Raw genomic sequence first — 25,689 nt, 5'->3', positions numbered from 1 at the left:
TTTATCCTTTGAACTGTGTGACTCAGCTGGGTATAGGGAGATTTACGTTCAATGTGGACAGCCCTCGTTTGATTTTATCATCATGCGAAGTACCTCAGAAATGAAAAAGCATTTCGACAGTAAATGTATTAATCAATCACAATATTATTGCACCTGGGAGTGACGGGGCTTCGGCCGGCGTATCAAGAGTTTTTGACGTGATATTTCCCGAGGACACGCTGAACCACTTGACACAATAGCGCAGTGCACTATAATCACACTTCGATGCGTTTTCCGTAGTGACCACTGTAATTGTTTATTGTAGCGTGCCCGCATGTTTCCGACACGGCCACAGTAGGCCAACTGTAATAATATCGTGGTCGAGAAGCACCTCTCATGACTCGACAATAACACAGGCTTCTAGGTCCCACGACTTATTGGACTTTGTTGTGAGGGTATATTTAAAAGCTTTGGTGTATTCCAGCCCTGTTGATAGTGACTGAACTCTGGGAACACATAGTGGATGGTTTTCAAAGCGTTCGGAATATGCCTGAGCTTTCTGAACGTCCACCGGCATTGTCGAGACGTTCTGAAACCTGCCTTCACATAAATGGTGACCATGTCGAACTGTGTGACCTCATGCGCACACCTGCAGTTTGTATCCCTGGGGGCTCTTATACAGTATTTATATTCTCAGTCGTAGTAAGTCTTGTTGAGGAAACCGTGGGTTTCTTAGCCTATGTTTGTTAGAATTATTTGCTTGTTTCGTTGTCCTATACTCGCCCCCTTGCGAAAAATGTCATTTTTACCACTTTTAGCTGACAAAAAAGAAAAGACCAAGTATCGGTCAACTAACCACCAAAAGTTCCCAAACCCCAGTTCTCGTGCCGGCCGGAGTGGCCGGTCGGTTCTAGGCGCTACAGTCTAGAGCCGCGCGACCGCTACGGTCGCAGGTTCGAATCCTGCCTTGGGCCTGGATATGTGTGATGTCCTTAGGTTAGTTAGGTTTAAGTAGTTCTACGTTCCAGGGGGCTGATGACCTCAGAAGTTAAGTGCCATAGTGCTCAGAACCATTTGAACCCAGTTCTTGTGCAATCTCTTTATGCAATGAGGCACGCGTCTTGCACCGTTATTAATATCTCACGTTCGGAGTCTGCTAACTAGAGACGTGCTGCCACGTTCACTACACACCTGCATTTAGCAGACTGCTTTGACATAACTTCTACACTCGCGTCATACTCCGCCTGCAGCAGCAACATTCGGGCGTCATATGCAGCACATCTTCCTGTGGGACAACACTTTCTCTTAGTTTGAGCCAGTCAGTTTATGTTGTCAGTCTACAACGTCGACTACCACCTCCCTCTACGAGCAATAATTTGTAGATTTCGAGATGAGATAGATACGCTACGTTACGTTACAGATGCTCGTGGAAAGTGGTCTTCACCCAATAGCAAAATGAATCGATGCGCTGGCAAAACGCGTCTGCCTGCAAGAAAACGCGGACGGCTAAACTCTACGGCACTTGCGGCGGACCACGAGGTCGCAGTACTTTAGGAGCTTCCCCAGAAGGAAGCGCGAGGCCCCGCCAGGGCCTGGACGCACCTACGGAAGGCGCTGCCATTGGCACCGATATATGCTTATGGAGAACAGGCGGCCGAGCGACAAGAGCCGCCTGCAATCTCAAGTAGCCTCCTCTGCTGCGCAACTTGGGGGTCATCCCGCAGCCGAACTCGCTAAGAGGCACGAACAGTAACTTGCTGATTTCGTTTCTGTGCGGATCCCACGTGATTGGTCCTTTCGTGCGTTCGACAACATCACTAATTTAAAACACCAGGTAGACTCATAGCCGAGTCTGTAATGGTTTCCGCTGCTGTACTTTTGTCACCTGCAACCTTACCGAACCTCATTTTAGTACATACACTTTTGGCCATTAAAATTGCTACACCACGAGGATGACGTGCTACAGACGCGAAATTTAACCGACAGGAAGAAGATGCTGTGATATGCAAATGATTAGCTTTTCAGAGCATTCATACAAGGTTGGCGCCGGTGGCGACACCTACAACGTGCTGACACGAGGAAAGTTTCCAACCGATTTCTCATACACAAACAGCAGTTGACCGGCGTTGCCTGTTGAAACGTTGTTGTGATGCCTCGTGTAAGGAGAAGAAATGCGTACCATCACGTTTCTGACTTTGATAAAGGTCGGATTGTAGCCTATCGCGATTGCGGTTTATCGTATCGCGACATTGCTGCTCGCGTTGGTCGAGATCCAATGACTGTTAGCAGAATATGGAATCGGTGGGTTCAGGAGGGTAATACGGAACGCCGTGCTGGATCCCAACGGCCTCGTATCATTAGCAGTCGAGATGACAGGCATCTTATCAGCATGGCTGAAACGGATCGTGCAGCCACGTCTCGATCCCTGAGCCAACAGATGGGGACGTTTGCACGACAACCATCTACACCTACAGTTCGACGTTTGCAGCAGCATGGACTATCAGCTCGGAGACCAAGGCTGCGGTTACTCTTGACGCTATATCACAGACAGGAGCGCCTGCGATGGTGTACTCTACGACGAACATGGGTGCACGACTGGCAAAACGTCATTTTTTCGGATGAATCCAGGTTCTGTTTACAGCATCATGATGGTCGCATCCGCGTTTGTCGACATCGCGGTGAACGCACATTGGAAGCGTGTATTCGTCATCGCCATACTGGTGTATCGCCCGGCGTGATGGTATGGGGTGCCATTAGTTACACGTCTCGGTCACCTCTTGTTCGCATTGACGGCACTTTGAACAGTGCACATTACATTTAAGATGTGTTACGACCCGTGGCTCTACCCTCCATTCGATCCCTGCGAAAACCTAGATTTCAGCATGATAATGCACGACCGCATGTTGCAGGTCCTGTACGGGCGTTTCTGGATGCAGAAAATGTTCGACTGCTGCCCTGGCCAGCACATTCTCCAGATCTCTCACCAACTGAAAACGTCTGGTCAATGGTGGCCGAGCAACTGGTTCGTCACAATACGCCAGTCACTACTCTTGATGAACTGTGGTATCGTGTTGAAGCTGCACAGGCAGCTCTACCTGTATACGCCATCCAAGCTCTGACTCAATGCCCAGGCTTACCAAGGCCGTTATTACGGCCAGAGGTGGTTGTTCTGGGTACTGATTTCTCAGGATCTATGCACCCAAATTGCATGAAAATGTAATCACATGTCAGTTCTAGTATAATATATTTGTCCAATGAATAACCGTTTATCATCTGCATTTCTTCTTGGCGTAGCAATTTTAATGGCCAGTAGTGTATATTTGTATGAAAACCTGTGGCATTCGGCCTGTTTTGCTCTTCGATAAGATTGTGTTTATTAAGTTGCCAGTATCATGAACCACACTCTTAATATTTGGAGCCATTTTCATGAGTTGCTTGTAAGAACTTCAATTCTCTTCGTTTTGGGAAGTATCAACATGGCACAAAGCTAATAACTCAGTATGTCTTAATACTTTTTATTGCAACAAGTTTGTCGTTAACATGTTTTCTGTAAAACAATGAATATAATGCAGAGTCACCCGTAAGTACCTCTGGGGTTTCAGAAGATGAATCTGCGAAACATACAAGACGTACAAAAAAATGGCACGTATTAGTGGATAAAGTGCACACACAGCGCACCACTTTGGGCGAGGCGCGTCGGAACATTCAGACGAATCACCCGCTCCGTACGGTCGCAAAGAATTAGTTCGCGCATACAGATAGGCAACCCGATGAACAGATATCCAAAGCGGTCAACAGTCTGCTGCTGCGACTTAAATGAACTGCACGCACGTGCCCTCACTGAACACCTGTAGTCCGAATTAAAAACTTGGAGAGCTGCTCTGTCTACTGATGTGTTTATTTTTCGCACGTTTTGTAGATTGTTCACAGTCATATACTGGAACTCCGGAGGCACTTACAGAATAACCCCGCGTTAACTTCGAATCAACACCTTCAGCTAGGGATCGATGACCTAAGCAGTTTGGTCCCTTACGAATATTCTCTCTCTCTCTCACTCTCTCTCTCTCTCCACACACACACACACACACACACACACACACACACACACAACCAACCAACCAACCAACCAACCAACCAACCATTCAGCTGTCTTTTGATAATATTGAACAGCCGAACTCCCACAGCCATCTGTATGAAGATCGACTTACAGTAGCCCCATATAAGTCCTTGATTATTTCTTAAGACGTCACATACATTATAGCTCTTTACCACAATCAACGATACATTACGAAGATAATATAAATCAAAGACCAAACACCAACACATTATTTTCACTCCCGAACAGTAAGAAAACTTAACTGCCGATTTGAAATTCCAGAAACACACACAAACACACACACTAACAGGATATTACTAGCTGTCATAGTTACGAAAACTCATTTTCAGGCAGATCAGATTTTAATTTGCTTTTAAAAACACTTATGTGGGTTACCGACCGTTCTGTTTACACAGTGATATGAGACGTCAAACGTCTTAAGTATTACGTATCCCACTTCTTTCTTCACCAGTAGGTGATAGTGTGAAGATGAATTTTTCTACCTAGTATTTGATTTACGAAAATTATGAGAAGCTGTTGTTATTTTGGAACTGCAGTTTATTTCAAAATAGTTCAAATGGCTCTAAGCACTATGGAACTTAAACATCTGAGGTCATCAGTCCCCTATAACTTAGAACTACTTAAACCTCACTAACCTAAGGACATCACACACATCCACGCCCGAGGTAGGATTCGAACCTGCGACCGTAGCGGTCTCGCGGTTCCAGACTGCAGCGCCTAGAACCGCACGGCCACTTCGGCCGGCTAAGTTTATAGATATACTGCACTGCTGTTATCAGCATGTCCCACTGTCGGGAGAGCTGGCTGTAAGATATATGGGATGGGATCCAGATACTATACTACTTTTACTTTTCTGGCCGATGAATGTTTTCTTCCTCCTCAATATAGCGTTGCCCCATAATATTTTAACGAAGGTTCAGAATGAAAACCAACAAAGTAAGTTAAATTGTCAACACTCGTGTCCGAAGTCTTACCTGAAAGGAAGCTATTTCAGCATCAGACTGGGGCCCTATTCTGTATCCTTCCGCCATTTACGCGAGCGCACTGAACGGTCTTTTTTCGAAACAGAGCCACAACATCATTCAGTAAGCATTTCGAAAGCGATGCCGAACGGTCCTCTTAGGGAACCGAAACGCTGTTATTAGTTCTCGTCGCGCCAACCAATGAGAAGCTATCTGCCTCAGATCAGCGCATGCGCACTGCAGCGCCACATCGGCACGAACTCTAGGCTGCGTTCACACTGCCGGCTTGGCCGAGCCGGGCTGACGCGTACTGGCTCGGCTCGTGCGTAGCCCAGCTCAGGCCGACGTGTAGTGCATTCACATTGCGCGCCGCGCCGAGCCGGGACGGCGAAATGGGGGAAAATCCACTTCTCCGATTTTCATGTTTTAAAAATTCTTAGCGGTATATAAGACTTCGCCACATCGTTTTATGAACTTATTTTTTCCTTAAAAGCGTTACTTACGTCGTGAAAAAAGAAAAAGTCTACTTTTCGTTTCGCGTGATTTCTTAGTTTCATAACGCTTCCCAACCGATTTTGAAGAAAGTATGCGGCTAAAAAATCTGATTTTTGTACACGTGGTAGTGCAACATTTTAGCTTCGTATTGAATCATTTATCTTTCCATATTTCTTAACAGTGATTGTGAAATGATGCTATTTGTCAACGTTGTGCACTTGATTTACAAATCTTGTAGAGAAAAAGTTATGTAGCGGTTAGCTTACTGTTAGATCCGTTTTAGACCATACATTGTTGGGAATGAAATGTAGCTAAAAGTACCAGAAAGTTTTTGAAATGATAATGATACTGATATCTGTCTCTGGTCTCAAGTAATGCGAGCTACTCAGCGGCGTCAGTGCCGCGTCCGCAAGTCACGGAGTTCGCGCGGTTACAGCTTGGTTTAGTGTAGTCATATAATGCAGGACAGAAAAAAACTAATTACTAGTGATCAGCGCAGACCTAGTGCCGGCCCCTCTTATTATTTTAATGGTCACATTCTCTAGATAAATCCAAATGTATAAGAATTTTTCCCTCGGCTACTGGACAATCATCTGCTATGCTTTTATAATTGGCCACACGTTGCATCACAAAAGACAAACAATTATTTGTCATCAACATCCTACAATTAGTAAGATGTACATTTCGCATTTCGAACTAAAAGATAACTGAAGCGCAATTCTGCAGTCTCGTTGTCTACTTTGGCAGAAAAAATAATGGAGAGTTAATGAAACTACTATAGATCGGCACAGATGTGCGTTTCATTGTTCTTCATTGTTTTTTTTTTTTTCCTTCCTTGGCGGGCTGCGCTGCATTGTCAAGTAATCCCCACTCTTTGGCTAAATGGCTGGCGGGAGGCCAAATAAATAAATTTAAAAAGATCCCCACCCTTCGACAGCTGACAAGCAAGTCAGTAGAAAACGCAGCTGCAGTCAACAGTTGCTCGCCTTTAGCTAGTCTGTGCTGTCGTGTAGAACAATGTCTCCACTCTTTTATTGGTATTGTTTTGACTCTGCAGTAACTCGTCGAGCTTTGAAGTACAGAAGAACTAGGAGGTTATGGATTCATCCCATAAATAGCGATAGACATTTAGGAGAGTTTTTTTCTTTATATGAAGAACTTAAAAACTATCCTGAAAAATTTTATTCAAATTACAGAATGAATCATAATACATTTCAGTATGTGCTGCAGAACATTCAAGACAAAATTTCTAAACAGAACACAAATTTTCGCAGAAGTATAACAGCAGAAGAAAAATTGTGTATAACGATAAGGTAAGATTCGTTAGTACACACTTTTTGGTTTGCAGTAGAACTTTGTACAGCATTCACTACCTCCAGTTAACTGCAGTCATGCTTTTGTATTTTAAATTTCACAAACGCTTACCTCTGAGGGGAAGAGTGTTTATGGGACTCCTGAGAATCATTAGGAAGTAATTAGCTTCGTCATTTTGGGTAATGTCTTGCTGTGCCTTCAACGAAGAATCGCAGAAATACTCCTTCAGAATTTTCCAACTTTTTTCTTCTTTTTTCTTCATGATGCAGCGCTTGGCAGTGGTAATGGTTCATCATGTGGAGCCGCTGATGACCTCACAAAATTCTTTTCATTTCCTTGTAAGATAGATTGATAGGCGAAGAGTTTTGAGATAATGCCCTTTGACTTAGTGGTTCTATTTCCACTGATAAGGAACTGCCACGGCATGACTTTACAATGCATTATCATCTGGTAGGGACACATTCCGTCCCTCAGTGACACTCATCCCTGTCTCCGTTTACAAGTAAATGCGAACTATTCAGTGGCGGCAATGCCGCGATCGCTGGCAAGCTATTGTTGTAAATGCATGTAAATACGGTAGATTAAATAAATGAAATAAAAGTAATTTCGCATGTATCATTATAATAAACGTAATTTTTCCTCACTGATTGTGAAATGTGAGGTAACATCTTAAAATAAAAGACGTGTGCAGTCACACTTGTGATGAAAGCAGCAGGGAGACGTGTGATGCGTGTACTGCAGAAGCTGTAGTGCTGCTCCACAGGCCCGCGCCTGCGGTCGGCTCGCGCTGGAAATATTAAAACACTCGGGATGTCGCCGGCTCCGGGAGGCTCACGCCTTGTCGGCGCGGCCCGGCCGCCAGTGTGAACACCGCAATTCAAAACCATGTGTTTGATATCGAAGCGGGCGGCGGCCCGGCCAGGCTCGGCGCGGCCCGGCCAGGCTCGGCTCGGCTCAGCCCGGCCGGCAGTGTGAACGCGGCCTTTAAGCGACTAGCAGCCGACACAGGCATGCCATTCTTCACAGTACTGAAAAGTGTGGTTAGAGTACGTAATACTGTTCAAATTTCGCTGACCGTGGGATTCCATGAATACATGATAGCGATATAATATTGACTGTGTTATGGAAACTGTCGTAAATGTCGTATTATGTCATTTTGTTCTTATTCACATCGACGTGCTTTGGATTTTACGTTTCGGAATGCCAGTTAGGAATGTAGTACCACATTGTACAAATACATCTATAGAAACACCCGAAGTATTCGTCATTTTCTTCTGTTTTCCGTCGTTCCTTAGGTGCTTCAAAACTTCATGAAGGTACATTCCGTCTACGCAAGTAATTGAAGGTAGTTTATTTATTGTCATACGCGTTTCGCTTCCTTTATTCGTGATGATGCTTCACAAATAAAAGAAGCGAAACGCATACCGGTTTGGGAATGAACTGCCTTCAATTAGTTGCATAGACTGAACACATCTCCATGAACCCGAAAAAATTGTTTAAGAGAGTCTCAGAGAATAAGAAAAAGCATGGAATGTGGCAATAGCTCGCTCCAAGAGATCCAAATGATGAAGTAGCCTACTTCCCTGTATGCCACATCAACGATTTGGTTCGTAAAAACAAAATTTAAAAAATCGTCTTTTCAAAACCGTGTGGTGAGTGCAGCTACGAAAGTTCGTTGTAGTTTATAACATGCATCTGATTAATCAAAATGTTTCGTATATGGTGGTATAGTCTGAAAATACTGTGGCGGGAACCTTTCATCTCTGTCTGTTGTTAAAGATTCGATCGCAGATAAATACTTGTGACAAGCTGGAGTATGAAGACGACTGCTGCTAGTTTCATTCGCAGTAATTAAAGTTGTGCTCTTATATTCCTGTCTTACCACACTCTCGGAAATCGCTACGTATTCCGGAAAAAAAATGGTGATTTATTTGTGACAAGACGAAGTATAAATGTCACTGTCAGTTGTTTCACGCACAGTAATTTCATTTTTCATTTCTTGAACATATTCAAGTCACGAAATCGGAGAAACTAGTTACTGGGAAAGCGCGCTCTTACGTGTAAATTACAACGAATATTTCAGAAAAATGTTTAACTTTTACGGTTAACGAAGTCTCAAATCGATGCAAACACAGAGGGGGGGAAAAAAAACATTTTCGCATCTGGCTATATGTGAACCTACGTCCTTCGGCACGGCAGTTCGTCGCCTTACCATCTTCGCTACTACAGGTGGTGTGCTGCTGGAACTTTTAATTGAGTCAAGATTGACGCAGACTGCAGGCGTAAGGCGTAAATGCATGAAATTTTGGAAGTTTTTTTGTAGCAGGCTTCACAAAATTCCTTTGCGTTGTTACTTAAAAGTTTTCAACACGTTTAGATAGTTAATAAGTAAAGTCACTAGTTATTTCAACTAACACTCATGTAATATACGTAAGCAGAGCCGATGTCTTGATATTTAATGATTTTTAACCTCTTAATTGCATAAAACAACAGGTATTTTGAGATAACATTGACCGAAAACATTTTTTATGTTGTAATCATTCACAGTAACAACCTAACCTAACCATATTTCTAACAAAGGCAAATAGTCTATTATTAACTCACTTTCCAACCAGACGCGTCCTGTGGTGATTTTTTAGTAACACAATCACTAAATCCAAAGCTAAAACCGCTCAATATGTTTAAAATAAATTATAGGTGTAAATAAACCACAGCTAACCGAACGACAGGGCCACACCGAAATCCAAAACTTCTCGGTACAATTGAAGAAAAATCGGCGGGAGGACCGTTCGGTAACAGGTATCATACCCTTATTGAATAGGAAATTCGGATAAAGAACCGAAAATGACGTCACTACCGAGACTAACCTACTCCACCGATCGGTATCAACGATACAGAATAGGGCCCCAGATCTCTGACAGCCACTTGAAGTTCTCAGCCCCCCCCCCCCCCCTCTCTCTCTCTCTCTCTCTCTCTCTCTCTCTCTCTCTCTCTCTCTCTCATATATTATTGTCGAGTTTATATCCGAAATAAACTCACCCTCAGTGTAAAATTCAAATTTTGGAATACACACCCTGCAGCAGAATCGATGATGCACCGCCAACATCAAAGAACTATATACTCCTGCATTAAGAAATTACATCTCAATTCCAGTATTCCTGGAATAGACAAGTAAAAATGAAAGTTGCCTTTCTGTATAAACGGCAACTGCAGGTCTGCAGATAGCTACTATGCAGAAGACATGGCTTTCCAGTCACTGTAAATGATCGCCTAACAGCTGCAATAGCTGCTTTGTCATTGTAGTACATCGTTATCTGTTTATTTCCAATAAAAAAACCTTTGAGGAACGAGAATGTTTAATGTGTGTGTGCTCTAAGGTTTTACCTACGTAGCAGTTACGTAAAAAGCACATTCTTGTGCTCAGAATGAATCTTCAGAATCCATAACAAATACATCGCCTTCTTCACACACAACTACCGCGGCTGCAAATGGGCATGAAAAAACAAGAACTGAAGAAAATGAGGGACTCTGAGTCATTCTGTTTAGTTAGTCCGGGAAGCCCAGCGGTAGAAGTCATTTTATGTCCGCTCGAAATGTCAGGAACAGCACAATGCAGTAAGTACCTGCTTCAGAGGATTACGCGACTTACGCCAAGAGCAGTCACATAACAAAACATGGGGAATAAATTGGATTTCCTGGGGACTGGGTAACTACTATCAATAATTTCTGGAAACTTTATACAACGTTAAACAATACGGTCGCAAGCAGACATGGAGTCATTTTCAATTCAGTTAATTACACGCCTGTTATATGAGGAAACACTCGTCGTAAATGTATCAACGTTTGACAGCTGAAACTATCAGCACAACATTGTTAATAGTAACCAGAATGAAAAATGCCACCATAGCACAAAAATGATGAATATGTCCTGGACAGAGTTAGGGATGTAAAAGAAGGGAACAAGCTTTTTGACCTATCTCGCTGTTTCTAAGACATTTGAAACATCTTGACATATTCGCGCTTTTTTACTTATTAGTATTATTTGTCATATGTAATTTAATGCATCGCGCCAACTAAAGTAATATCATACACGATGTCATGTCATCTAACATGACACATGCCATGTTACCCAGGACGACATTTCTGTTGTAGTGAAATTATGTGACAGCGTGTCATTAACGTTTTGGGATACATGCACCCCCACTCCGGGATATTTCATTGTAGCTATTGGAGTCCACTACGCTGAGAAAGTAGTTTTAACATGCAAAAAAAGCGCTAATACCTCTATGTCAAGTGGTTTTTATTTAAATGTCTCTGAAACTGCCAGATAAATCGAAAAGATAGCTCTTCTTTTACATCAACTCTACCCACGATATATTCGCCATTTTTGTGCTATGATAGGAGCATTTTTCATTCTGATTCCTAAATTTTTACTCTATCACAATTTTGACATTAGACCGCTACAGCGTGGCAACCGATGTAGATTTTCGTTGACTCAGGCGGCAACTGATCCGGTTTAGGCTTTTAAGTGTCTTTCGAACAATGTTGCTTATATCGTGGCAACGGATAAAGCTTTCAGAAAACAACAGTACGATCATTAATTGCATATATCTGCGTGCCTTCTTACAAAATTTGAACCGAACAGCACACGTTTGAAACACAGAAGCGGCACGCGTAAAAAACTCACGAAAGAACATGTTTGCAAGCGAAATCCCGATACAGCTAGATTTTTGAAATATACTTTTCAGTGTTATAAGAACGCATTTTTATTTACTTAATTCACTTTAAACCGTTTTCGTGCATTCAGTTCACATACGAACGAATTTTATGTAGTACATGTAGTTCGACTTTAAACTACTGTACGACGACAACGGATAAAGATAACTGGATAAAAAGAATTTCGTTTTGTCTTTATCCATTTATCTACCTTTGTGAAAAATTTGAACCGAATTATAAGTTTAAAGTACAGAAGTAGCGCGCTTCAAAATCCTCCCAGAATTTTTTTTTTGCATGTAAAATGGTAACTATGTAGATTCAAATTATGCGATTGGCTGAGCAATAATTTCAGCCCAGTTAAAATCTGTTGCAAAAGAATTAATCTATTCGCACAACTATTCCTCGGAAGACTATCTATTACCGTAATGTGTAAATGGTGCTGGTAGGAAATACTGACTAACATCTGTCAGTCTTTAATTGAAGAACGCAAAAACCAATAAATGATTATGGAAACATATTTACAAACAATAAATTGATGTCAGTTTATAATGACTCGTTCCACATAAGTACGTGTTCTCGTGCTAATGATACATGGAACATGTAACTAACTATCTTTTTATCACAAAGCATGGTATAGACGTATACTCTGAAAACCACAAAATGAAATTTAAAAGTAAAATCAGGCAGATGATCAGAAAGATGCACATTCCAATTGTGCTATGTTTGGTTATTCCTGAAAAACTGACTGAGTTACTGACGAGAAATATTCCGGGAAAAGAAGCAAACAGGCCACTGATGGAAAGGTACACAGGTTAGGCTATCATTACCAAAAAGTTATCCATTCTAATAGGTCTTAGCGTTTGAGACTATTCCCTTAACCACATTTATAGCATTCTACAATGCTTGATAATGTTTAAAGACTTATCTTTTTTACCGTGTAAGTTCCTATTATTGGCCCCACACTAAATGAAGCATCATAGGTAAGATTTCAAGGTGAAAAGATGCGTAAACCCAGTGAGTCTATTGCACTGGCGATCTAACAAAATAATTCTATTCTGCATGGAGTTATACCTTTGTGCTGTTCTGTTTCCTTTTGACGTTTCACTAATCATTCACTTTGTTGACATGCACAACATACGATAGCACGCCTTGCTTTTTTCCTCATTGTTTATGGGCTAGCAAAGAAGACGTACGTAAGTTCTTTTGCAAACGTAAACACTAACAATGTTGTGCATACGGGCTGAAAGCTGAAAATTTAACGAACAAGGAGCAGGACCGATACTAGTAAGCAAACAAATATTGCTTTCGGAGTTCCAGTTTCATTCGCTATCGACACAAATACAGCAAAAGTGGAATTAAATGGACGAAAGCAAGCTTTTCACATCACTTCCTTATGTTTCTGGTTATCCGAAATATAGCAGAAAAAAATGTTCCATTACTAAATACGCATTCAAGAACAGGAAAACGGTTGAAATTGCCTTCCTGACACTATGTTATTCATGTGAACTCTATCTTTTTAGTACATGTAACAGCTGTTGCGTGCATATGAGGGGAAATAATGAACAAGAAGAATGAACGATGTTTTTGGCTACTTAAAATGGCGGTATGCCCCGCCCAATCTGGCTTAAAAGAAAAAGTACAACATTAAGCCTGTAGTGCCGCCTCCTTTTTTACCTCAATGTTCATAACCCACTAGTTTTTACAAACAGATTGTATCTTTGGAGACGCTGGATAGCATGAGCGTCTACATTAGGTGTATATCATACAGGCGCCCCTTTCAATGCCAGCGGACCACTGCTTCTGCGGCGTCAACTGTTCTTCTCAAAGTTCTGATGCATGAAGACGAACAATTTACCTAACAGAAATTTAACGATTCTTTTAATAAAGGTTGTTTAGTGTTTTGATGATACCTGTATCGTTACAGTTGGTGCAGTCATATCTGTTACAGAGTTTTCGGGCAGTGACGAAGGTGCTCAGTTAATGGTGACTTCCAACCCATTTTCTGGCTTCACTATTATCATTTGACCAGGAGGGACAGAACGTGAAACGAAGGAAAACGGAAAAATCGGAAACAGTTGGAATTTACACCACTTGGATGTTTTAAGTGAATATCTAAATATTCTTTGGAACTGTTGATGATGGATATAAACTATAAAAGTGGAATGTTACAGAAATGATATGAACGGTCAAGTAAATCTCCGGAAATAGCAACTGAAGTGACACTACAAGAGAAGGAGTTAACAGAAGGAAAGAAGGAAGGAAGAATGTTTGGGGTTGAAGTTCCACAGACGACGAGGTCGTTACAGATGGAACACAAACTGGGGAAGGAAATAGGCACTCTCCTTTGAATGAAACCATCCCTGAATTCACATTAATCGATTTAAAAAAAAACCTGAAAAAACTTAATTTGGATGGCCCGGCGCGGATTTGAACCACCCTACTCCCTAATATGAGTCCAATCCGAAATCATCATCATCATCATCATCATCATCATCATCATCATCATCATCATCGACTAATTTTTGCATGTTATCGATATAACGATCACGATTTAAATAACAAGTTATCACTAAATTAACAGTGTTGTGTAATAACCCGACGAGCTATTCTGCAGGTGTTCAGTACGAATAGCTTCTGCAGTTTTCAATAGAGCGATGGATGCAGTTTTCAGTCCTGCAGGCTCCTCATAGTTTAGTTTGGGGCAACTACAAGGACAACTTTTCCACACGAATTTTGCCTTATGCGCCAAGTTTCGCAGAATTTGGCAACCTTCTCAATGAAAGGCGTTTTGCAGGTGATAGGTGTTTGGTACAGCGAGTGTCTACGAGAAAGGTGGCATATTCAGCTATATTTATCACTACTGCGTTAGAGCCATTACAACGGATTATTAAGGGTTATATGGTTACGCTGCGGTTCAAGTAAATTTTGAAATTTTTGCTTTTCTGCAACAATGAGGTCGCTGCACGATAGTATGAAGCAAAGCCTTTTATTGACTTATACTACCGTTCCCACTATTATTTTGGCGATATCATCATGCATTTTCAAATATTCCATGGGTGCCAAGGTCTTAGATCCAGATTTGCGATATTATCTCCTCCTCCTCCTCCTCCTCCTCCTCCTCCTCCTCCTCCTCCCGCCCCCCCCCCCCATTTCCCTCAACTATAATCTACTCCTTGATCTTTAAGTATACTTCCAGCAGATCCTCGTCGCAATGACCTAAACTCTTATCGCTTGCGCAAATCCCTCTGTTTCTGCACGCAATCCTGCGTGCGGCAACCAAACTGACATTATACTGGCTAAAGTCGTTTGTGCGTCACCACTGCAGTTCTTTCCTAAGCCAGCCTATTATGTCAATTATTTCTGTCTTAGACCTTGGGAATGTCCTGGGCGTTTCTGCGAGATTGACTGATGTGTAATTAACGGCTCGGCTATTACTGCTTGAAAGACTGATGGGTTGCTGTTGCAAAAATACTGCTGAACTTCTCCAAGTTGATTTACGCGCAGCTGCTTAATATCTGTTTACTCCCTGCCTCCTTTTTATCATGTGGGATGACAGATATCAGAGTTAGTAAAAAAACCTTTGCATTTCTTCTACCTCCTGTTAATGAGGCCAAAAGTGTAAGTTAGCACGGAAACTGTAAATGCAGAACTGGCGTTGAAGGCTTTCTTATTTAGTTTATATTTCAAAACTGGGGAAATTCTTTGAATATAATAGTCCGTAAAAATGAAAAATAAAAAAATGACGCACCACGAAGAAGTTATCCAGATGGAACGGGAATCTATACATGTTATCTATATGTAGAGACAAATGATTACAACTGTAAAAACTATTATTTATGAAACAAAATAGCTACACAAGCTAAGCAAGTCAATAACGCATTAGTTCACCTCTGGCCCCTATGCAAGCAGTTATTCGGCTTGGCACTGATTGACACACAGCTCTGATTTTCTCCTGAGGGACATCGTGCCAAATTCTGCCAAAGTGGTGCGGTTAGATCGTCGAAATCCCGATCTGGTAGGAGTTCGCGGTCCACAACGGTTCAAACGACCTGTACTGGGGAGAGATCTGGCGACCATGCTGGCAAAGGTAGGGTTTGGCACGCACGAAGACAAGCAGCAGAAACTCTCGCCGTGTGCGGGCGGGCGTTATCTTGCTGAAATGCGAGACCAGTCTAGCTTGTCATTCAGGGCAACAAAACGGGGCGTAGAATACCGTCGACGTAACGGTGCCGCGTATGGCGACCAAAGGGGTCCTGCTACGAAAAGAAATGGAAACCCAGGCCATCATTCCTGGTTGTAGGGCCGTATGGCGGGTGACAAGTTGGTATCCCACTGCTATCTGAGGCGTCTCCAGACAAGTCTTCGGCGTGGAATCTCTTCGACGGGAGTGAAATTGTCTTTAATGATCACTCATGCTTCGAGCAGAGTCACAATGACAAGCGAAGATACACTACTGGCCATTAAAATTGCTACACCACGAAGATGACGTGCTACAGACGCGAAATTTAACCGACAGGAAGAAGATGCTGTGATATGCAAATGATTAGTATTTCAGAGCATTAACACGAGGTTGGCGCCAGTGGCGACAGCTACAACGTGCTGACACGAGGAAAGTTTCCAACCGATTTCTCACACACAAACAGCAGTTGACCGGCGTTGCCTGGTGAAACGTTGTTGTGATGCCTCGTGTAAGGAGGAGAAATGCGTACCATAACGTTTCCAACTATGATAAAGGTCGGATTGTAGCCTATCGCTATTGCGGTTTATCGTATCCCGACATTGCTGCTCGCGTTGGTCGAGATCCAATGACTGTTAGCAGAATATGGAAGCAGTCAAGATGAGAGGCATCTTATCCACATAGCTGTAACGGATCGTGCAGCCACGTCTCGATCCCTGAGTCAACAGATGGGGGCGTTTGCAAAACAACAACCATCTGCACGAACAGTTCGACGACGTTTGCAGCAGCATTGACTATCAGCTCTGAGACCACGGCTGCGGTTACCCTTGACGCTGGATCACAGACAGGAGCGCCTGCGATGGTGTACTCGACGACGAATCTGGGTGCACGAATGGCAAAACGTCATTTTTTCGGATTAATCCAGGTTCTGTTTACAGCATCATGATGGTCGCATCCGCGTTTGTCGACATCGCGGTGAACGCACATTGGAAGCGTGTATTCGTCATCGCCATACTGGCGTATCACCCGGCGTGATGGTATGGGATGCCATTGGTTACACGTCTCGGTCACCTCTTGTTCGCATTGACGGTACTTTGAACAGTGAATGTTACATTTCAGATGTGTTACGACCCGTGGCTCTACCCTCCATTCGATCCCTGTGAAACCCTACATTTCAGCAGGATAATGCACGACCGCATGTTGCAGGTCCTGTACGGGCCTTTATGGATACAGAAAATGTTCGACTGCTGCCCTGGCCAGCACGTTCTCCAGATCTCTCACCAACTGAAAACGTCTGGTCAATGGCGGCCGAGCAACTGGCTCGTCACAATACGCCAGTCACTGCTCTTAATGACCTGTGGCATCGTGTTGAAGCTGCATGGGCAGCTGTACCTGTACACGCCATCCAAGCTGTTTGAACGCCCAGGCGTATCAACGCCGTTATTACGGTCAGAGGTGGTACGCCCCGTTTAGTTGCACTTCATGGCAAGCCATCCTGGGCTCACATTTCAGCAAGATGGTGCCCGTTACACACGGTGAGAGTTTCTACAGTTTGTCTTAATGCTAGGAAAACCCTACTATGGCTACCTACATCATCGGATATCTCCCCAACTGAGAACATTTGGAGCATTATAGGCAGAGTCCTCAAACCAGCTCGGGATTTTGACGATCTAAAGCGCCAATTGGTCAGAATATGGCACGACAGCCCTCAGGAGGACGTCCGTCAACCAGTGCCATGCCGAGTAACTGCTTACGTAATCAAGTCCCAGAGGTGGAACATTTCATTATCGACTTGTTCCATTTGTGAAGCTCTCTCTCTTTAATATATCATCCATTTTTTCTGAAATTTTAATCGTTTGTTCGTCTGTACATGTACACCTACCGATTTCGGTCTCATTTGGATAGTTTCTTTGCGGTGTGTACCTTTTGTTCTTTTTGTGTCAGAGTGTATTACCATCATTTTTATTGTCATTACCATTATTCTTATTACTATTATTATTATTATTATTCTTATTCTTTCTTTTCTCAGACGTTATGTCTGGTCAAAAATGGAAAGTGACGCGGACCTTGATCAAGCGTGACTTCCTTTTAATTGTACAGTATATGTTGTATTGCATTTAGGAACTTTCGGGTAATTGAACATGTATCAATTACGGATTTCTGTAGTTGTATATGTAAGTTTGGATGTAGCTGTATTGCATTGATGTACTGGTGGATATTGTGTGGTACGACTCCTGTTTTATCCTGATGTCACATGTCCTTGACTTCCTCAGCCAGTTGGATGTATTTTTCAATTTTTTCTCCTGTTTTCTTTTGTATATTTGTTGTATTGGGTATGGATATTTCGATTAGTTGTGTTAATTTTTTTCTTTTTATTGGTGAGTATGATGTCAGGTTTGTTACGTGGTGTTGTTTTATCTTTTATAATGGTTCTGATCCAGTATAACTTGTATTCATAATTCTCCAGTACATTTTGTGGTGCATACTTGTATGTGGGAACGTGTTGTTTTATAAGTGTATGTTGTAAGGCAAGCTGTTGATGTATTATTTTTGCTACATTGTCATGTCTTCTGGGGTATTCTGTATTTGCTAGTATTGTACATCCGCTTGTGATGTGATCTACTGTTTCTATTTGTTGTTTGCAAAGTCTGCATTTATCTGTTGTGGTATTGGGATCTTTAATAATATGCTTGCTGTAATATCTGGTGTTTATTGTTTGATCCTGTATTGCAGTCATGAATCCTTCCGTCTCCCTGTATATATTGCCTTTTCTTAGCCATGTGTTGGATGCGTCTTGATCGATGTGTGGCTGTGTTAGATGATACGGGTGCTTGCCATGTAGTGTTTTCTTTTTCCGATTTACTTTCTTCGTATCTGTTGATGTTATGTTATCTAAAGGGTTGTAGAGGTGATTATGAAATTGTAGTGGTGTAGCCGATGTATTTATATGAGTGACTGCTTTGTGTATTTTGGTAGTTTCTGCTCGTTCTATAAAGAATTTTCTTAAATTGTCTACCTGTCCATAATGTAGGTTTTTTTTATGTCGATAAATCCCCTTCCTCCTACTTTTCTGCTTAATGTGAATCTTTCTGTTGCTGAATGTATGTGATGTATTCTATATTTGTGGCATTGTGATCGTGCAAGTGTATTGAGTGGTTCTAGGTCTGTTACTACATTTCACTACTCCAAATGAGTAGGTCAATATTGGTATAGCATAAGTATTTATAGCTTTTGTCTTGTTTCTTGCTGTCAATTCTGTTTTCAGTATTTTTGTTCTTTATTTTTCTTTTAGTTCTTCTTTAATATTTGTATTATCTATTCCTATTTTTGTCTGTATCCTAGATATTTATAGGCATCTGTTTTTTCCATCGCTTCTACGCAGTCGCTGTGGTTATCCAATATGTAATCTTGTTTAGTGTGTTTTCCCTTGACTATGCTATTTTTCTTACATTTGTCTGTTCCAAAAGCCATATTTATATCATTGCTGAACACTTCTGTTATCTTTAGTAATTGGTTGAGTTGTTGATTTGTTGCTGCCAGTAGTTTTAGATCATCCATGTATAGCAAATGTGTGAGTTTGTGTGGGTATGTTCCAGTAATATTGTATCCATAATTTGTATTATTTAGCATGTTGGATAGTGGGTTCAGAGCAAGGCAGAACCAGAAAGGACTTAATGAGTCTCCTTGGTATATTCAACGCTTAATCTGTATTGGCTGTGATGTGGTATTATTTGAATTTGTTTGGATATTAAGTGTGGTTTTGCAATTTTTCATTACTATGTTTAGGAACTGTATCAGTTTAGGATCTACTTTGTATATTTCCAATATTTGTAGTAACAATGAGTGGGGTACACTATCAAAAGCTTTTTGGTAATCAATGTATGCGTAGTGTAGCGACCTTTGTTTAGTTTTAGCTTAATATGTCACCTCTGCATCTATTATCAGTTGCTCTTTACATCCTCGTGCTCCTTTGCAACAGCCTCTTTGTTCTTCATTTATAATTTTGTTCTGTGTTGTATGTGTCATTAATTTCTGTGTAATGACTGAAGTTAATATTTTGTATATTATTATTATTATTATTGCTATTATTGAAAACAATACTCTAACAATATACAGCTATCTTCAAGACTTTATTATACGGGGTGTTCAAAAAGTCTCTCCGCAGTGCCGTATGAAATGGCTCTTGAGCACTATGGGACTTAACTTCTGAGGTCATCAGTCGGAAGTAAAAACACAGTTTCCGTTCGTCAAACATTTAATTCGGTTTCCCCGGAGATAACACTCCCACATCGCGATACTGCGCGAGATCTCATTAACACACTTGTGTTTGGAAACATGATTAGACGAATTTAATTGTGTATTCAACAATAGGGGGGGGGGGGGGGGAGGGACACTTTCAACATTTAATGTGAAAATTTGTAGGTAAAAATGAATATTCAATAAATTAATAACTTGTATTTCACTCAGTTTCAATTTGTTATATTGACTGCAGCATACGCCACGCGCGGCTAACAATCATACGGCAATGCGGAGAGACTTTCTGAACATCCCGTATTTAGCTACAGAAGATATCTAATTTGACGAGACCCCGGATGTCAATCTCTTGACCATCGTGTACGGACCCAGCCAAAAATTTTAGACTGTTTATAAATCTCTGCTCTGTGTCGCTGCATTTACGATTAGTCCCAACATTATTTCTTAAGCCTTCTGTTCCCTAGTCAGGTGGATGGATCCCAGGCTTATTTGCTGCACTTCGCCGTGCTGGAGGGTGAACTAATTGATATAGGTAGCGTTTGTTGGCTTCGGTACTTTTCAAATCTATCCTGCAGATCTGTAAAACTGAATTAGGTGTTACCTCGTTTCCCCTCGTGAAAGCTTTATAGCCTCTGGTAGCTCTGGGCAAGGGAAGGAAGTGTGTTGATGATACAGCAACTTTATATTCCAAATACGCAAAAAAATAAAAAATAAAAAAAAATAAAAAATTAAAAAAATTAAAATAAAAATAAAAAAAAATAAAAAATAAAAATGAAGAGACAGGAACGTTTTTGTTTCACCTTCGCAATAGACAACACAAGAAAAAAAAGAAAAGAAAAACTCGTTACGCCGTCACTGTTCACTGTCAGTTCTGCTGCTCAGCTACCCGTGTGAAATCTGACGCCGGAGCTGCAGCACATTATAAATGGTCCTCTAATGATCGCATTAAAAAGACAAAAAATGCGATGCGGACGCAAGCACATAAAAAGCCAGTCACAAAACGACGAGTGTTGGGCGGCGGCGGCAGGAGCAGCGGGGTGGGTACCAGCGTCGGACTCCACAGCCGACCTTGGCCGCGGCAGGTCAGCGGCGCGTCACGCTGGTGACCGATTCCACGCATGCGCGGCGCGCGCCGGCTTCGTCTTTGGCACAGCTTGCCTCTGCTGGCAGAGTGCCGCAGACGACAGCTGCACCCTCACCCCTACCTACCTACCTTTCTTCCTTCTACTCACTCCACTCCGCCTCAACGCGCTGACTGACCGACCGACCGACCCACCCCAATACTGAACTGCGCTGTTCCCACGCTATGATTCACCAGTCCAACTACAGCTGTCTTCAATAAGGAGGTTGGTCTGATCACCACACTGCTATACTGCAACTGTGCAAAAAGGAGAAAGCGTCATGCGTTCTGCGCAAGCAGAGATGGCGCCGCCAGTGTGCTGTCTGTCTGTCCCACGCCACACGCTCCAGCCGTTACCTCCCATGGTAACTGGCAACGCTGTCCAACTCTCGTAGACCCGCCTCCGTATCACTGGTCGCGGGTGGCGGTCGACTCTGAGGTATGGCTGTTCAAATTCTGGTGGTGGATGAAATTTTTCGCTGCAAGTACTTGGCGGGCAAGGGGCGTAACGTTTCAGTTCACCAGTCTTCGCGCCAATTTACTGGATTAAACTCCAAACCTCTCTGCCGTGTCTTATGAAGGAGGAGAATGTGACACTATTGATAGTGATCCGTCCGTTGGATTGGGACACTAAGCTCGGCATTCCCCTTGGTGCTGTTCTGGAGGAACAAGCTATGTGTCATCACCAGGTTTCACTTTCTCTCGCCTCTCATAACTTCCAACACTATGCCACTTGCGCATTACTGTCACCTACACTTCAATACTGTCACCTACACTTCAACTTACCCAAATGAGTATCATACACGGCCTACTCACAATGTGACCACCGCCCATGTATGACGTCAGCTACTAACTACTCACATCGCGCAGGTGGCAGCACTAGCAGTGGGAGGTATATGAAGGGTGTGGGGCGGAGGGGGGGGGGGGGGAAGGGAGACAGTTTCGTTGGTTGGTTGGTTGATTGATTGATTGATTGATTGATTGATTGATTGATTGATTGATTGATTGATTGATTGATTGATTGATTGATTTGGAGGAAGGAACTGTGAGGTCATCGGTCCCATTGGGTTAGAGAAGGATAGGGAAGGAAGTCACCCATGCCCTTTCAAAGGAACCATCCTGGCATTTGCCTGAAGCGATTTAGGGAAATCACAGAAAAACCTAAATCAGGATGACCAGATGCGGGTGTGATCCACTGTCCTGCCGAATACGAGTCCAGTGTGCTAACTGCTGTCCCACCTCGTTCAGTAAGGGGAGGGGGGAGGGTAGGGACTTAAGCAACAGTGCAGACGTCGCAATGCGGAAACGAAGCAATTTAACTGACGACGACCCAAAGGCCATGACCATTGGTTTCGAGCATTTGTGAAATGACTTAGCTTGTAAACTGTTCATGTGTCACCATGGTAAAAATATACCGTGTATGGCAAAATGGCGCTACCCCCAAACCAGCGCCAAGTCAACTGTGGTGCACCACGGGGCACAGATGACAGGGGTCATTGATGACTCCGGACATGTGTATGGGCGAATAGAAGTGCAACTGTTGAGCAACTGACTGCACCGATGTACCAAGGTGCTACCAGCAATGTGTCCTCGATAACTGTTCAGCGAACGCTGCTGCGTGTGGGCCTCTACAGCAGGCGCTCGGTTCACGCACCCGTGCTGACTGCAGTTCATCGGCGACAGAGGCTGGAATTTGCACGCCAGTACCGGAACTGAACGTCGTCTGAGTGCCGACGGGTGACCTTTTCAGATGTATCAAGTTTTCTGCCTGATTGAACAGATGGCCGTTGGCGTGTATCGACCTGCAACAATCGACAGGAGGCTCCAAGTCGGAGGAGGGAGCATTACGGTCTGGGCAATGTTTTTGTGGCATTCCGAACGGCGTAACGGATCAACACTACTTTGCATCTATCCTTGCAGATCTTGTCTGTCCCTACATGCATTCCCCCCCCCCCCCCCCCCACCCCCCACGGCACGATGGCGTCTACCAGCAGAACAATGCAACATGTAACACAGCGCTCAGTGTACGTGCGTGGTTCGAAGAGCACCAGGGTGAGTTTACTGTACTCGCCAAGTCACCAGACTCCCCAGATTTAAACCTGATCGACAGTCTTTGGGACCACCTCGGTCGGGCTTTTCGCGCCATGGATCTTCCAACCGAGGAATTTTGCGCAGCTGGCCATGTCACTAGGGTCGGCATAGCTCCGTATCCCTGCCGGTACGTCCCACACCTTCCCGTGACACTCTTGCTGCACGTTTTGCAGCGATACGCACTGCAAAAGGTGGTTATTCAGGCTTTTAACAGGTGGTCACTGTAACGTGACTGGACAGGGAAAATCTTTCCAATTAGCCGGCTGAACCTGCCCTTCGGGGTCTCCCCAGCCATTCATGACACACGACTTTATTATTCCCTTAGAACAATTTATACGCATGGAAAACTACTCTTCTGAAGCTCCTTAATATGATGTGTTGTGTTTGCTTATGCCACCAATAATAAACACTACAGTGGCAAAGTATTGTCACCACACTTAAATTATCAGAAAAAAATCAACGCTAAGGTTCTACGCACACCCTGAAGTGCACGCCACAGTAATATGCTCCAGAATGATGATATTAGCTGCAGCGTTAAGCTGTCGGCGCACGGACCGTGCAACCGAATGTTGAGCGTTGAGCGTGCCGTGTTTCTGACGTCATAGCGTGGAATAGCACGTTCGGGAGTCTTTCCGCACGTGCAGAGCAATATCTAGCTTGTCAGATACTCTGAGCGTGCGTCTGAGCGTTGACCAATGAGATGGCACAACGCCACCTACGTCACACGCACGCCGTCTCCCTTCAGTACAGAGTTGAGAGGCGCCATATTGGCATTCATTTCAAGCCTATACGTATATAATTATGCCGTTTCTGGGCACCAGCAAATTGAGAATCACTGGAAAACCCGTTAACTGTGTGATTCGTTCCAGTAAAATAATCAGAAACATCATATTCGTGGCAAAAGAATTATTGCAGCTTGCGTATTATGAGAGCATGCTATTTGAAGGCAGCGACACACTGAAGATCCACCCAAAAAGCATTGTTCTTGGTACAATTTGTTATAATTAAATTTCAATTAGTAATATATCTACGATTACGGTTTTCAGCAATTGCTAACATGCTATAATTGAGTGTCAATAGTGTGTTGTTGATTTAGCGAAGTGAGTACCGTCATTGATCCGTGTGATGAAGCATGTTTGGGTAGTGGTGCGACTCGACACTTCCAAATTTTTTTCCTAACGTTTGCCTTTTTATTAGTTTCTGATACTTTGTTATTAGTTTGATATAAGTATATACTATAATATTTTATGTTATGTAAATATAAGTTCAACTTTATTGAGGGGTGACTGTTCGATTGGCGTACAGGACACCTTGCGCTACTTGTATAAAGATATCTTGTTTTTTTCTTTTACGCTTCGTAATTCAAGTGTTGCAAAGATTCTGCTACTGGGTAGGAACAGTGATCAATAGACCACGGATTTTTAGGTCGTAAAAAAGTGCGTTTTAGGCACCTAAAATAGGCTCCTTCAGTAGTTCATTTAGGTTGTATAAAACCTAAAATAGGCTCTAATAAAAATGATGCAGAGAAAATAAAAATAAATTAAAATACAGTGATGACAGTATGAACATCTCATTAGTCATTAAAACAAGGAGAATGAATATTTACACATTTACAGAGCACAGCAATCTACGACATTAATGTTGAACATAACTCCAAATATTTTTGAGTTCCTGCAAGATCTCCGTAAAAAAGATGACCATAGCTTCACAATAAATAACCAAAAGCTTTTCTAGGTTTTCTAGTGAAAAACTGTGGCGCTAGTCAGTCAGAATCAATTTATACGCTGAAAAATGACGTTCTACATCAACAGATGTGACAGGAGCGTGCTTCATTTTCGGCACATGTTGGACAGGAATGGTGCAGTCAGAAGTGCTGATTTTTTCACTAAGTATGTCGGCAGCTGCACGCAACTCCTTCAGGCCAGTTTTCTTCTGCAAAACCGTTTGCATTTTTGCCCGTACTTTTTCCCCTACTTCACATGGCGCTTCATTAATTTTGATTTTGACTTCTTCAAGCAAAGAAATATTGTAGTAGATAGGTCTCCCTGAGCCTTCTAAGTGTGAAATTATGCCATAAATGTGTTGGGACCTAGTGTAAGATAAGTCCTGTTTTAAAGAAGAATCTTTGAGTAACTCCATTGCTGCAGTTACGGATGCAGCATCCTCCGGTATATTTTCAACCACCTTCTGGACAGCTGAGAGATGCGTACTATAGTATTCTGCTGCTATCAGCCACGTGCCCCAGCGGGTGACAACAGGCTCTGGCGGCAACGGGACATCTGGAATCTGTTCGTTGAGTGCCTGTATTCTTGATGGTGCCTTAACAAAAATTTTCTTCACCATAGATATTACTTTATTTACTTTAGGAAATTGTAGCCTTACTTGCCCTGCTATGCGGTTGATCCCATGCACTACACAAGTTACGTGCAGCATCAATGGGTAGAATACTTTTAATAGTTGAAAC

General features: G+C 42.7%; 1 protein-coding gene across 3 annotated transcripts in view; it reads right to left on the bottom strand.

The window, feature by feature from the left end:
• The window catches only part of LOC126481500 (cell growth regulator with RING finger domain protein 1-like), a 391,341-nt gene that overhangs the window by 239,516 nt on the left and 126,136 nt on the right, over positions 1 to 25,689 (bottom strand). The window lies entirely within an intron of this gene.

The sequence above is a fragment of the Schistocerca serialis genome, chromosome 5 (assembly GCF_023864345.2).
Source record: "Schistocerca serialis cubense isolate TAMUIC-IGC-003099 chromosome 5, iqSchSeri2.2, whole genome shotgun sequence".
NCBI classification, from domain to species: domain Eukaryota; kingdom Metazoa; phylum Arthropoda; class Insecta; order Orthoptera; family Acrididae; genus Schistocerca; species Schistocerca serialis.
This window is presented reverse-complemented; position numbering and strand designations above follow the sequence as displayed.